We start from the raw sequence: 17,065 nt of genomic DNA, 5'->3' as shown, positions 1-17,065 counted from the left end.
TTTGAAGAATCACAACCTTAATGGTGATTAAACTATTTCGGTATTATTTTTTTTTTTAATTCAATTACATAAATATTTTTTTTATATTTTAATTTATTCCGTAGGGACTAAGGAGGAATTGTATCAAACGTTATTTTTAATTTGATTAAAAGGTTTCGTCTATAAATCCGACCGAGTCTAACGAGCTGGTTCTAGAACAAAATTAATTTAATACTTATTACCGACAACAATCTTTATTTTGTACATAATAGAGATGAAACAGATATACGGCCTTTTTTTCAATATAGAAAAAAAAGCTCATTGTTTTACGTAATACAAATTATACCCTAATAAGTTTATGGACAACTTATTTTTATTCAATACTCAAAATTTTCAAGTGCCAAATTGTTGTGAATGTATACCAAATTCTCGAATTTGTTGGTAGCAGACGACACCGCTTGGCTTTGCATACCAGACCCACGTCTGAAAACAGCCTTTCGCTGTAAACGCTACTGCCAGGCGCTGAAAGATAAATTCTAGCAGACCTTTACAATTGCGGGGTCTTATTTAAACTAACTGGCCACCCAATATATAGGTCGTCATTGCGATTAATGCGAGATGTCTTTAAGAAAAAACCAATCTCTTTAAGAAAATTTCCGAAAAAAAAGCGAATATCCGCCGCAACGACTTCGCAGCTGAATTCAATATTCTTGCCGAATATTAATTATCCCGTCAAACCATCATTCGTTTCATCTCTACTAATAACGTCTCAAAATGTAACATTTAATTCCATACCATAAGGTTTATAAACTATTATTAAAACTATATATATTATAATCACTTTTAATGGACGCGTTATAGATAGTATGCTCGCATTAAAAAACTTCCTTTCTAGAAAGCAAAGGACAAACAAACATTCATACACTAGAAAACAAATAATACTTTTTTAAAATTCATTAATCAATAGTTAATTTATCTCTGGATAGAGGAATTTTGTCAATATTATATGATTAATTATAAGCAATAATTTATATTTATTATTTATGTACATATAAATAAAATATAATTATATAGAGAATCAAGATATTCTCAATTATTTATACCTATATATACAGTATACACCAACAGTGCTGTCGAAGTTTTGTTAAAATATTATTACAATTATCAAAAATGTAAATACATATTACTAGCATTAATTATATATGAATAAAGGACTTTATAATGAATGTAAGAACAAGATATCTAAAATCTTGAATTCCAATGTAAACAGAAAACAGTCAACAAACCTATTTAATACAAAAATATAACCAGCACGATGCGATGAACGTGCGATCCATCTTAATTCACAAAGGGACTAAGAATGCACAAAAGGTCAAATTCCCATTACTCCATAAACGTTTTAAAATTTGCCAGAGATCGCAGACGTTATAAATAAGCGCTGGCAGAGCTGTTGCTAGGCGCGTTCAAGGTCTCGCCCCTCCCATTAACGCGCATGTGCAACTTGCACTCACAAACACATGCACATAGCACACACACAAATATAGCTAGGATGGCTGCACAGAGGTTTACAGGAATTTTATTTTTGGATAGGACGAGAAACGTTTATGACATTTATATATTTTTATGCAATATTACCGTGCACGACTAGGATTGAAATAAGTAATTCCACACAACAAACACACCACGGAAAATTTTACTCAGCCCACGGCACGATTATATTCTAATAATCTACATTTATATATCTAATTTAATTAAGATTTTAATTAAATCGTGTCTGAATAATATTTATGAGAGTTACATTGTGACATCAAATGTTGCCAACTCTCGTGCTGATCTACGTAACGACACGACACGTGCAAAGTTAAAAGGGTCCATGTTTGTGTGCGTCGCAAGCATGTAAATGCACAAAATATAATACACGCTAACACAACAGCAAACTGTATGTGTGAGTGTGCAAACAATGTTGGTGTAATACATAAAACTGTGCATTTTACTACTTATATTTAAGGTTATTTATCTCTACATGTAATTTTCTTATTTAATAAAAACCAATAAGATGTTCTAAGCAGTTAAATATCTTATAATGACAGTCTGATAAGAGCGAATGAGTGGAAGTATGAACGAGAAACTTGTCTTATAGCATTTCTCCTAAATAACCTTTCGAACCATTATTCTCAAAAAAAAAAAAAATCTTATAAAGACCACATAAAATAACGACTCCCAAGGATTGATAATTTCAATCTATTTATTAAATTACTTTGCCCAGGTTTTTTAAATTTATAGAATTCTTTCTTAGATGTATGTATATACTTATATATACGCACGTGTTAGACGTAGAAGTCCTTGTAAAAATTTGTTAGGGATATTTTTAACGATATTAATTGAACGCGCAATATCTCGGTTTGAATAATTAAGTTCAGGTTAAGAAGTTAGTTTATAGTTTTAGGTACGATTATTTTAACCAACGAGCTGTCAATAATTAAACAGATCGAAAAGTTATTATACATATTTGTATTTCGACAAATTGATTTGCGTAATAATATTATTTGGACTTTTACTTTTTAATTTTAAGTACATATATAAGTTCTTGGTAGAAAAAAAATTATCTGACAAAAAAAAATTATGGCTTAGTAAAATAATTTCAATCCATTCTCTAAATTAGGTTAAAAATTATTCAAATAAATTTTAAGTTTATAGCTTGTGTCTTTCAGTTAAAAATGACAGTAAATCTTTTGATATTTTTACTAGTTTTATAAGTGGATGATGCAATGATTTTGTTAACAATATGCACTCCGTGACATCCTGGATTGACGGAAGGATGAAGAGGCATAGACTATTTGAAGTGATGTGTCAAATCGTGTGTGGCCATCATATATATTATATAATAATTTATAATAAAGTCAGGTTTTATATAATCCCGAAAAAAAAATTACAATATGTACTTTTATTCCTTTCTCTCAATCTATGAAAAATTTTATATCTTATATCCACCTATAAGTACAATTTTTTTTTTATATACCTACGTATATCTTCCTTAAGGATTTTAGGATTTAAATCTATACATTTTTAGTTTAGTAATTAGTTAATATAAGGAAAATTATTTTGAATATATGTTAGATATATTGATAACACAATTTAATTAAAAAACATTGTTTATGTCAAACTTAACAAACGAAAATCTTGTACAATAATTTGAAACCTGTTTTCAATTCGTTACAAAAGTGTATTACACGTAAACTTTTATGTTGACGCAGGGGAAATTCTAGATCCATCTGCATTTAGTTCTGTATTCACGCAATTGCAGTAAAAATAGCGCTTTAAGATATTTAAACCACTATGTTTCTAACTAGCATATTATGACTAATATATTGTATATAAACAGTCTACCATCATGGCCGCCATGTTGGTGACGATATGTCAATATGACGCGGCCGTCAGCTGATATTATTGATATCACGCTGCACGAACCTATACAGCCACACTAATGCAAAATTGTTTCATTATATCCGTGAAGGTTGCATACGATAAGAATAAACAAAAGACGGAATGTTAAATCGGGGAGCTCCTGAGAACCAAAACTATTTTAATGTTGTCGATTCATTTATAGATTGTGTAATAAAAAATGATTTCTTGTGTTTCGATTTCTTGATATACAGCTGGGATATTAGTAGGTATATGTATACGATAAAGACGTAATAAAGTATTACAATTCAAATAAATCTATTATTTATAATAAAATATTAAGTCTCTGAAAATCGTAATAAAATATCTTAGTGTACTGACGTGAACGTTCGTGGCGACAATAGTAATTTCGCCGTGTTATTGATATTCAGGTTCCGTGGGCACGGGTTCAAGGCAAAGTGACGTAGGAGGTCCTCTAATGGTAAAGTTTCCTATAACAAATAATATTCTAATCTATTTGAATTTCAAAATCTTGATACTCAATTGTAATAATTATGGAACATTTGTGGGGTAGTTTCAAAAAATCTAAAAAAAAAAAATGTCTACAACAAAATTTTAACAAATCATAAATATTGAAAGTAGGGTAAAATTGTAATCGGAAACTGCTTGATTAACACAAAAAAAATAAACTTCCTATATGGATCTTGATTTATGAAATACCGAAACAAAACTTATTTTTTTGTTCTTCATACGAAAAATTTAAGAAATAAAAAGTACCAAAAAGCATATCTATTAATCAAAAATATAATGTAGATACAATTACTACCTTTAATATCTTCAGAAAATAAAAAGTATTTACCACAGACTAACTTTATTTAACATTAGAACAATAATTCGACTAAAATATTCATACAGAAGGACGATATAGTAATATAATTTATTAGTAGCATATTTTTTAAGCAGTACCGAAGCTAGCGAGTTGGGATCACCCGATCGCCTTGAACTTGTATTCGACATTTTTTGCCACATACACAACAGGATACAGTATATCAGTATTTAAACCCTTTCTTGATGGGATGTTCAAATTTTGGCAGCCATTTTGAAAGCGAACCTAAAATAGTTCTGTCCGTATTGCTTAATCTTAGCAAAACTAAGATTTCTTGGTTGTTTCTTTTTTGTTTTCATATTGTAATTCATTTCTATGAATATTATGAATGGTTATAATAATCTCATTCATTAATAGACAATCAACATTTTGTCTAACGGCCAACAGTATCAGATAGATAAGGCAATTCACAAGCATACCGCCATTAACGCAAAATATTCACTATTTAACATTATGTCTTTATGTATAAAACAAATATGGCCACCGTGACGCGTAAATTGACGCTCTTGATGTTTTAATAAATTTTTGCAGTTTAGACACGTTATGCTGCATGCAAGAATTGAAATTTTTACGAAATAAGCATAACGATTTTTTATTTTCATTCTACCTACATATAAAAATATGTATTACTGTAGAAATATAACGGGCTATTGGCGAACAAATTGCATCTTACAATCAAATGAAAGTAATATAGGTTATGCTTACCGGCATTTTTGAAAGTTATTGCATAACTGGAACCGGCTCCCGTCGAGCGGGGACGCACATGTTCACTCGATGAATTCCGACACGCTCCTTTCCATTAGCACACCGCATCGCACCTGCAAACACCAGAATACTATGGAGACTCCAGTTTGGATGTAATTTAAGTTGAACGTTTGTAAAATTAGTACATTGGCGATGCTATATGCGGCATAGTCGGCGGTATACTGACGGCGGGCCGCGACGCCGACCGCTCCTGCATTGCGGCGCGCAGTCGCACTCGCTCGCGCATGACCTTGGCATTGAACTTGGCAATGGGCTGGCGCGGCTCGGGGGGGAGAGGCGTGGGCGAGGGGCTCCGTCCGCGGGATGATGCACCGGCAGCTGCACCGCCCCTCCCGACCCCACCGACAGCCTTCCGCCTAGATATCCACCGCCACCAACCCTTCTGCCATTTTAAAAGTGCCAGCCTCGTGGATAATTAATACGTGAAATCTAATACAGGCGAGCGTAACACGATTAAGATACAGCGGGCGGGATGCTTTGTATCATTTTAGACGAAGTGGAATGTATTTCCAAGAACATCATCAAATTAAATAAGAAGTTTTTAAATACCTGACGCTTACTGTCATTTCGAACGATATATTCGAACCTCTTATGTAAGATCAATTCAACAATAAATATCAGACCAACTCTAAATAATAAGATTTAATGACTTTCGAACAGTAAAAAAAATCTCAAAGCAGGAAAAGAATTGCATATTGAAATAGTATGCAAGTACATATTTAATTTATAATAATAATATATTAAACATATAGATCCCTCCCTGACTTGTACCACCCGGATGTCGGCATTGAGTTACAAAATAAGTTATTTAGGTGGTACTTCCTACGCGGTAGGAGTTGGGTTGAGGGGGCAGCGAGAGATCGATGTTAAACGCGCATGCGCTAACATTCATTTAGCATTCCTAGCCAACATCGAGCTAGGTCCCACTTGAGTTACAATAATTGACTGTCCATTTTTATTATCAGTTTGTTATTATCAAATAAAAGACGGAAAAATTCAAATAGAAACAACTGTACGATGACAAATTACATGCACTGGCTATTTTTAAGTTTATTTGTTTTCATATACGTGTACCAAATTGATATGCTGTAATGATTTATTATTTAGTTGGAACACTTGACGGTTCACCTTTGAATGTCATGTCAGCGTCGCTCGGGTTTGCTTATATTTAATTTAAATCACGTCTATTTACATATCTGTATGACATATTTCTCATCAATAGTTAGGTTGAGTTAAGATAAGACGGAATATATTTATATAATTTTTAAAGGTGAGAATTCTGTGTTTGCGAATATACTAACCTACCCTCAAGATGATGTAACGACAATAATTATAACAACTACCTTAACTTCAGATTATTTTTCGTAACGAATCTCAACGGTCGGAGAATTTTTATACGTAACAAAAAAAGTTTCGCGTAGTTAATTAGGAAGTACGACGAAATGCCACAAATTATTATAATTTCTCTTTACTGCTTTTAATAGAGGATTACACACACACACACACACACATATATATATATATATATATATATATATATATATAATCTGTTAATTTTGTCGGACGTTTTCGTCATGTAACTAACTATTCGTCCTCTATTTCCTTAATAATTCTTCTATGACTCGAGAGAAGTAGAATATTCAGTCCTCATAGTTTTATTAACTTTATGTAACCTTATGACATTATTAAATACTTATATATTTCTAGGCATCTAAATATGGACGTGTTTCTGTGTAATAAACAATGGCCGCTGAGCTATAAAGAGTGCACTAATGTATAGATACTTACGTAAACTAACAGAATTGATCCGATTTCTATGTAACAAGGAGTTTCTATGTATATATTAAGAATGTTACGTTTACAACGTACGTATACAGGCAAAATATAGTTAAAATTCATCATCAAATATCTTTTGAATAATATCAAACGGTGATCATAAAACAGCTAACTATAATCTATCAATTAAAACAATTGAATCAATAAACAATGGAAAATTCTATACAACACACGATGATATATGTCATACATCAGTTATGTCATAAAATACAAGATAGTACAGTTTAAAAGGTTAACCTTTGTATATAAACTATTAAAAAAGTAGCTTCAAGACGTTATCCGGTAACAAAAGGCTATCCGATTGTAACTTTCAATATCCTTAAACTAATTATACTACGAAGCAATCGTCAGTGACATCCGAGTAATGATCTGTAGGATTTCAGATGAGAAACTAGAATATAGGCAACAATTTAACATCAGCGACCTTGTCCTTGAGGCGGGAAATCGATCGGCGCGCGCCCTAGCCAGCTGAGCACGACGCTAGATGTATTTAATATTACGACACCTGGTTATCAAGCCTGATATAGCCTCATACACAGTACACAGGAACATACAACCGGCATTTACTTCTTATATAGTGAATAATAAAACTGATGTTGTCAATAACATAAAACATATGAATCGGATGACAAATGATGGCGCTCGTTCCCATTCATTTATTAGCGTCATGTATATATCAGTCATAAAATATTTATTAACTAACGGCAATGAAAACTATTATACAAATGGTATGTAAATAATGAAATTTAAAATCTTAAATGATATGAAGAATAATGCAACGTTTCGTTCGCATTGTGTATTCAGGAAGCTGTAGTGATGATAAAAGAACATAAGGTATGGCTAACTAGTAAATTATGGTCCAAATGAAAATGATATTGTAATCTACTAAAACCTCCACAGAGATATCCTCCTTGATATCTTCTCAAATGTCAAATCTAGCACTTTGACATAATATGTCGAACGTAACAATTTTATTCCAATTTATGTGCAGTTCAGTGCGTTTCACATATTAAAAGTAAAAACTAAGGTGTGTGTACAACGACGTTGAATTTTTAATTAAAATGCATCAAACATTCTGACATTATTAAATATAACTCTGTGAATTCGTTCAAAATTCTGAGGCACAAGAAGATTTCTCATTAAAGATTTATTTCAAACTCAAGATATAAACGTGTGACAAGAAATAAATTTGCTGGCATGTTCTTGACAAGTCTTTTTTATCTATTTTAAATGTGCAATTTTAGTTCCACGCAGCCACGTCGGTCTTTCGCTGGAGTGATGGAAATATCAGAATGGTATAAAGATTAAAACCATCGGATGCTCGCTGGCATTTAAAATATTCCACTGTTTCTAAATTAAGCACTGACTTATTATGTTCACTTCTATTTATACTTTGAATAAAAATCAATACGTCAAAGCAAAATTGTTCTATTCTGTCTGCTTGATAAATTTACGAGCGAAGTTTTTCAGAATTACAATCAAATAGTGCAGTGATGCAGCGATCAATTTTTGTACTTGATAAAATTTGTGTTATTTTGTACTTGATAAAATAGAAATGTTAATTAATATTTTGGACCTATAACTAGATTCCTGCTCTGAATTACATACGCTTTTATAAACATACATACATGTTTTTGAGACTTGTTTGTAATTTTTATGAATAGCGCCATCTAGTGGAATTTGCATGCAATTCACGTATAAGAAAAGAAGTTGTGTCGTCCGAGTACATTCTATAAAGGGAAAGGTTTACTAAATTGTTTTTTTAAAGCACAGAGTTGCGAGTATTTATTATTTCCGGAAATAATTCTCTCGAAGTTAACAAATAAGTTGGCCATTTGCTTACTTTTGACTGATAAATTGATTACTCTAACGGCGGCTGTTATGAATGTTTGTTAAGTATTCAACTTTACCCCTTATGTATTAGTTAGGTCTATAATATATAATATAGTCCGGTAAATTTTAAACATTCAAGGTTACAAAAATTCCGACTAGGTTGAATTTTGGTAGGATTGTTCAATACACTCTTATAAAGGAAACGTGAAAGTCCTCATCGATCCGTCACGTGCAAAAAAATTTTTTCGTGGTCAAAAGCTACAAAAACGGGTTTTTCGCGATTTTCAGCAAAACGGTAAGTTTTATCATAAAATTAGCTCAGACAGAAATTGTAGATCAGGTGATTATCTATAAAAAAACATCTAAATACTTTTTTCTTAACAGCCTATATTGAACTTAAACATGTTATGACGATTACAACTCTTTCAACTTTTTTAATCGTTATATCTCAAACCGGTGCCTCTTAATATAAATAAAAATTATCTAGATTAAAGCAAAACTTCTTTAAGTACAACAAATAATAAATGAAAATATTCGTTATGAATTCACTCTCACGACTCCTAGCTCTCGCATCCAGTGTTCAACAAATATTTGGACAAAAAAATGTACCTATGGTGTAACAAAAAAGACATTTTCATTTAGTTGTTAGACAGCTTACGTAACAATCACGCACTCGACTACTGTAACAAATAGCAAAAAATGGGCATATGCGGACGGAACATGGTTTTAGATTTTTGAAGGACGGCGTTTCTATGAATCAATGTCGTTATACGGAATGTTTAAGTGACATATGTGACTTGTAATTCTATATTTTGTAACATAAAACGTATAGTGAATTTGTTTCAAGCGGACTTTAGGTGGGTAGTGTGAAATTATTTTTTATTCACTACCATAATACTTGTATATTAATAAACAATATCTTATTCATTAATTTTGACAGTACACAAGATATATCGCAATAGTTTTAGTCTCTTGATAATATTGGGATCGAAAATATTGAGATAAAGGGTCCTATTGAATGAAAAAGACACGTCCTGTGATCCTAAACTTATATTTGCAGCAATATAAATTAAATCATATTTTTTAAACAAATTAATTACGTCTAATATTTAATTTGCATAAAGGGTTCGTGTGCGAAGTTTCTTAATCTGGTAATTAGAATTATTAAATGTAATTTATCTTAATTAAATGAATATTTAAATACACCTAATCTTACGTCTCAACCGGTCGGACCTGTTTGTTTCACGTGACCATATTAAGTTTAATTATCTCAACATTTATTTTAAACTCATATCTGTAAGTCCCTTGAAAGTTTTTTTTTTAAACATTTTATTTTTTATAAATTCCATCTCATCTCAAGACGGATAAAGTTTAAACATTGTTCATCTCAAAACACCGTCACGATTTATAAATTATGACATTTGCTAGATAAATGAAGGCATTAAAGTAATATTTTTGCATTAATCTCCAGGAACACTATCTTGTTAGATAGTATCATAAACGTACATTAGAATAAATATATATATGAAAATGTAATTATTATTTGAAGATGCTTTTCGTGAGAAACAATTTAAAACAAGCGTAACTTTATACAAATTTATTATAGCTATCATAGAAATAAATTAAAAAGGTTAAAAATCGATGACGCTCTCCACGTCAGAGAAACCTGCTTTAAATAATATTAAAATATCTCATTATCTTCCAATTTTTTTATGGAAAAAGAAGCAGAAATGAAGGATTTTTCGAAATATATAACGATATATGACTGAATAAATTTATTAATACCTACCTTTTATGGATACGTTTATGAGGTTTGGAGAGAATTTATTGGAAACAGATATATTTGCTCTTTACATAAAATTATATTTAATATTATATAATAATTTGATTCGTAGCATTGTATAGTGAATATTATTTTGTCGGCGCGATGTATAATTTTTACATCTGTCCGCTTAATACAAGTTTCCATTGTTATGTAACTCACGGAACGTTTTATCAACCTACGTTAATACTGTAGGTATTATGCGTAAATTTATTAATGAAAAACTAGTAAAGCTCCGTAAGTAGTGACGATGTGAAGTTGGCGTAATCATACTGAAAGTAAGACTAGCTAGGTTTTTGGCTAACAATGGACAAGATTAATGAAATTAGACCAGGGAATATATCGAGGTCTTATTTTTGGGTTCCATTTAGGAAGCAAAACAACAAAATTATTTTTGGTTTACGTAAGATTTGGAAACACTGTCTATATTTTTGATAATATTATTTTATGTCACCGAATCCAAGGGGGAAATGGAAATAGAAATTTGAATATCTGGGTAACCTTGAATACAATAACTTACTTATATATAATACCTAGAGATAATTCTTTACACAGAAGTTTGATTAAATACCTCTGGTGATGGACTTTATTATTTTTGCTAATTACCCAATATTTCATTATCGTTCCAAATAGTAAAAAGCAATCGATAATTTCTCTTGTTCTGTTCATAATATCTTAAATTATGAATTTCGTCTAAACTAGTTCTGTTTTGTAGCGTTCTTGTCGTATATGACAAAGAAAGAAGGATTATTCTTGCTACATACAAGGACGGGTTAATACTTAATTCATTTTTTCCAATGGCAACATAAGTAACAAAGAAAATTTTGGTCAAATTCGTCTAAATTAAATTAATCATAGAATATAAAATAATTGTTTATTGTTTAAAATTAATAAATAAATAATTTGAACTCGTTATAAATATAAACAAAGTCTTAATTCAGGCTTATCGTTAATTGTTTAGGGTCCACAAGGCGCATGTTTTTCATTCAACAACACCCTTTATCTCACAATTTTAAACATATTCATATTATTCTTGATACTCAGGTCCACTTTTCCATATAGCATATATCATAGCTCAAAGCGTATATTCTGACAATCTCAAGAGACGTAACACTCATGGCTGCCGGTTAATTTCAGATTGATCGCGAAATGTCATTGTGATTCAACGTCAGTGTCATTGATTACAAACGGAGGACTAAAGCGAAATTCGTTGATATAGAAAAAAACTTTATTACTATTAAAAATATATTTATAGTAAAATAGAACATGAACAAATGACAAACGTCCATCGATCAGTATAATTACCACATGTTTGCTACGTCACACTAAATAAAAAAACGTATTGAGATCTCAATAATAAATCTTCGCACATACAAACATATGTAGTTTATAGGACGAGAAACGAGAAATCTTTCGTGTGTAATGTGATGCGCACTTGGACTAAGCACACAGCTAGATTAGAACATATTATTTTCTCGTTGTACCTATCTTTATTAACTTAGATAAAAAAAATATTTCAAATTTAGCATTCGCGGTCTTATCCTTATCTTTATGACGTTATTTCAGAATCACAATTCAAACTACACAAATTTTTTTTATACATTTTACGAGGGGTGTGTCTGTCAGTCATGCTTCGTTATTGGTCGATATTCTAACGGTTTTTTAATGTTATTGTATTTTGAATGCATTTTTAAGTGAAGTAAACATGGCGGTAAAAAAAACTTTACCTGTAAATAAAATCTGGTCGGTATTTAAATCAGAAATACATTAGCATCGCTAAGCTCTTATTGCTTCCGTGAAATGAGTGTATAAAAAATATGTAGGTATATATAAAAAAAATTAATAGTAGGTACCCATTAAGTAGAAAGAGAATGTTATTTTTATTATCATCCCATAATTGACTTCTTTATCTAAGAATCATATATAATAAAAATGGTTTATCAAAGACAACTTAATAATAGACTGACATAAATAAATAACTATGTTTTCAAAATCAATGAATCCAAAATTTAAGGAATGGCAAATTTAAAAAAAAAATATATCAAACAGCATCCATTAAAAATAAAAACGAGTCACATTCATCATTATTAAAACGATATAACAGTTCTAAAATAATCAAATATTATGGAACCAAAAATCAAAATGGCGGAGACATTTATATCCCAATCGCATTAAGAGCGGTACGTTCATATGTTTTTTTATCTGTGGGCGGGCTGATATCGGTCGATAGAAGTGAGCCCACGCCCTTGCCCCAGCCTCCCCTGACCTACATCGGGGTTGGGGATGTAACATGGCAAATATTATGAAATAAGCATTATAACTCCGGTCAAAGGTTAATCTGCATGTACGTGCTTCGGCTTCTTAGATGTTATAAGAAATGAGCTAGTATTAATTAATGTTGAAGACTTCTCCATATATTTTTAATTACATCGCTGTTTATAATTAATTTTTTCATAAAAATTTACATATTTTTTTGCGAAATCAATTAAAGTACTGAAAGAGCTTAATTTTTATGAAATAAAAGTGTAAATAAATGGAAAGTTAATGGAACTTTTTAAACATTCTCTGTTGGCTTTACTGATTAGTTTTTTCACGTTTAGTAAAATGAATAATGATATTGAAGTTTTTCTTTGTAACAAATTAAATTAACATTAGAACCTTCATTGTTCTTACAAAATTTTGTTACTTTTTGAAATAATCACTAAAGACGGTAGTTTCAAAAATATGTGAATATTTGTAAGTTTTTTAATAATGTATTTCGTACATTGCAAATTCAATTATTAGCTTTCTTTAAGAAATTAATGAAAATAAATACAATTCATATATATTTAGACACCGAAACATTGTTTATTTTTGAACTGCACTAATATTTTTATATTTAAAACGCATTTAAATGATGCTTCATGATGTTCCTACTGAGTAATTATATCGCGGTACCAACCTTCGCATATATCTGACCGCTTCCGGCTATCAGGTAACATAACAGAAAAAATCTATGGATTTTGACGTTATCGATACATTGCAGATTAAAAATATATGTCATGTCATACTTAACAATAATAAAATCTGTCAATTAAAACAAATTAAATAAACCATAATCTATTAGTTAAAAAAATAGTAGGTACTAAAGACTAAAAATTTTTTTTTATAACTGTATTGAAAATAACAAACTATGTATTAACATTCATCCGCAAACGGAACACATTACCATAGACATCGGTACCTATAATCTGTATAGATATATAGCGGTGATGAACCATTTGTATTCCGCAAGGAATTAATGTATTGAATAAACTTCTGCAATCTATTGTTTCAAAATAAAATCCCCTTTTTACAGACTTTTGAATATAACATAGGTAAAAGTTAACTTTAAAGTAGGTACATTTTGTTAAACAAAATTTACAAACCATAGACAACGTTAGAAAAGTATTATGTCACATTTCATAATAATAAACCTACGGAAAAATCCAGATAAACAATTTTGTACATTGAATCAAGTTCTTCTAAGAGTTTTCAATTGAATTATAAATACGTACCTTATTCGTACTTGAATTAATTGCATAAACTTTGACTTATGAGTCCTATTACACAAGATCTGTTAATTGTCACGACAAATAAGACAATCAACCAAAAGTCTAAGGATTCGTTTGACCAATGATTTTAAAATCTTTTTGCAATGTTTGAATTAAGTTACAGAAGCCTTACCATCACGGACTGGGGGAACCGGTTCGAATTTACACACAAAAAACTCACTTATATTACAATCAATTATAACTCACCTTATTTTAATGTCTTTATATTTTAATCTATGGAATCTATTCTTTTTATTAATGCTTTTTTAATCTGTGTAGGTTTTACTTTAATCATGATTTATATCGTTATTATATAATATACATCTGCAGTTTCAATTTTCCAGTACCTTCAACTCGTATTGTCCGCCACACGTTTATATAACGCTTTTTAATTATCGATAGCTAATTCTTATAAAATATAACAAACTGCAGAATCACATTCAGCTTCGTCAGGGTCAAATTATAATAAGTAACATAATGTAACCTTATAATATCTGGATATGGGAGGCACTACAACGCATGTATCGAAAAACAACCGAATTATTTGCTTTTGTGATTGAAGCTTAGCTGTTATAAGTATGACGTTAGACAAAGACTGATGCAAGGTGACTCAAACAATTTTGTCATATTACCTAGTGTTTATTAAAAGTAAGCAACGTCAAAATTTTTATTATAAATGTATAAGTTGTGTTGGACGCTTACATAGTATTACCATTTATATCCGAAAATAGAAACATTGATCCATGGATCCGAAGGAAGCGAATTATTGCGATACCAATCTATGTGTGTATTACGACTGACGAAATAAAGATCACAGTTAAAAAAGTAAGAACTACTGCATTATTATTACCTTTTCGTCGTGTTGTGATGCCTTGGGGGTGCACTCGCGGCGTTAATTGCGCATTTAAAATGTAACCCTTAAGGAAATATTTTCGATAAGGTAACACAAGACTAGCCGACGCGGCGGCGCGCAGCGGAATCGCGGCCTCGACCTTGGCCGTCAAAGCCGCGCATGCGCCCCGGCCCCGCACCTCCGGCAATTATGTCATTATGTTTGCTTCTGTTGTTGCCAAACAGTCGCGCTTCGCTGGACGCTGGATACAGATTCTTAACATGTTTCATATTTTGAATTAATCACTTCAGTTTCTTTATAGGTTACGTGACGTAGTAGTCTCTCATCTATTCCATTTGAAAGTTTATCTATCAGTATCTACTTTATTTTGTTCATTCTTATAAGATTTCTAACCGCGTATGCTTTCGTATACACTTCAAGCGCTGAATTCAAAGATGCTTATTATTTGGGTTAATAATTTTAACAACATGATTGTATACTTTCAGAGGTAGTCAGGTGTTTAATAAAGATAATTTTCCTTTGTCTATAAAATATAGACAAATTATCTGATTAGATAAGTAAAATTATTCAATTGTTTAACTTATATGCACATTATATAATATAACAAAATTAACGAAATTTATAGTTTGTATGCAGCTTGCATAAAATGAATATAATGGACATGTAATAAATTGTAAGCCAACTTGCATATTCTAAATTTTCTAATAATAAATATAGCATCACACGTTTTTACATGACGTAAGAGAATGTTGATTTACGTGCAAGATACAAGTAAATGAAGTTGCGAGTTGCGACGATTAATACATATTTATAACAATGAGGTCCGATGTGAAGTGATTCCTTTGATTAATGTTAGTAACAAAATGATCATAATGTGAATAAATTAAATAAATTAATTGTCGATGAAGATGATTAATATTATTTCATAGTAAATGCAATCGAAAAATACTAACTACTAAATGTATAACTTTGTATGAAACCGCCATCTATTAGATTTGATCCACATTATCTTATTTGCTAATTCGCTAAATCACTTTCCAGATATAAAGAATATATTTTTTTAAGAGATGGCGCTGTTCTTGATTTTTCAATTAATCATATTGTCCTTTTAAAATATGTATTTTATAAATTATAACATAAAATATATTCATTAATGAACACATAAAGAGACTAAAAAAATGTATTAACAATTTTTATCTTTTACGGGGTCAGTGGAGTGTAAAGTAAAAAAAGGGCCCTATTTATAAATAATTCCCATTTTTTATAGTCTATTTTTACTTTTTATACTTTAATACATTTTATTTGATTCTATTCTTTGAGCAAAAAAAAATCGTTAACGTAATTAAGCCTATCATGCAAACTTTCATTATCATATTACGTACAAAGGTTTGCTGTTTTCAGTTAATAACTAAATTTAAGATTTATGACTGAAAATTTTGAACTCTTCGTATGCAGCGTTGAAGATAACAATTTAGAATAAACACTCAGGTATCCAACCACGTACCTTAAATCGAAAATGCTTATCGTTGTCATAAATAACAACATGACGAGTGGCTGTGTGTGTGATTTTCCACGAAACTAATAGATGGCGGCACTATGAATTCGTCCGATAAAACATACATTCGTGTAATAACGAATGAGTATGATTGTTAACTGGTAGACATATAGCTAAGCATCCCTTTATAATTACTTTTAAATATAAATAAATAAATTAGTGTAATTGCCATATTGCACTATTGTCATATATAACAGAACATGTTTGTATTAACTGGGGACTATATAAAACAAAAACTATGTAGGTACCAGTTAAGCTAAACAATGTCAAATTTAATTGGTTAAATGTGTCAATGCTACAGTAACCTTAATTTTGTGGTAAATATTATGTCCAATTGGATGATAGAAACTTAATTTGTGTACAATTACATAAATAAATCAATGCACAAACTGAATGTGGCTGTAATTTTATTTCAGAAATGCAATTTTTTTTTTTCAGAAATCTCTGCAGAGTTAACAGATTAAAATAATAAAGCCAATATTTCCAAAGTCACTTTGTTTTCCGAATCCGTTGATCATATACAGATGATTCAATAAGATGTTCTGGGACTAACGCAAGTGTT

General features: G+C 30.6%; 1 long non-coding RNA gene across 2 annotated transcripts in view; it reads right to left on the bottom strand.

Annotated features, from left to right (window-relative positions):
- The window catches only part of LOC116772843 (uncharacterized), a 39,996-nt gene extending 24,929 nt beyond the window's left edge, over positions 1 to 15,067 (bottom strand). Inside the window, exons 1-2 of one of the 2 annotated variants that reach the window (XR_004353672.2) lie at positions 14,946 to 15,067; positions 4,973 to 5,085 (exon numbers count right to left, since the gene is read on the bottom strand). This is a non-coding gene — a long non-coding RNA (uncharacterized LOC116772843). Of the gene's footprint in view, positions 1 to 4,972; positions 5,086 to 5,157; positions 5,271 to 14,945 lie in introns of those variants that run through there. The other variant, XR_009753743.1, reaches the window with a different exon arrangement.
- Positions 15,068 to 17,065: the final 1,998 nt, after the last annotated feature.

Source organism: Danaus plexippus (genome assembly GCF_018135715.1).
Source record: "Danaus plexippus chromosome 18 unlocalized genomic scaffold, MEX_DaPlex mxdp_20, whole genome shotgun sequence".
NCBI lineage: Eukaryota > Metazoa > Arthropoda > Insecta > Lepidoptera > Nymphalidae > Danaus > Danaus plexippus.
This window is presented reverse-complemented; position numbering and strand designations above follow the sequence as displayed.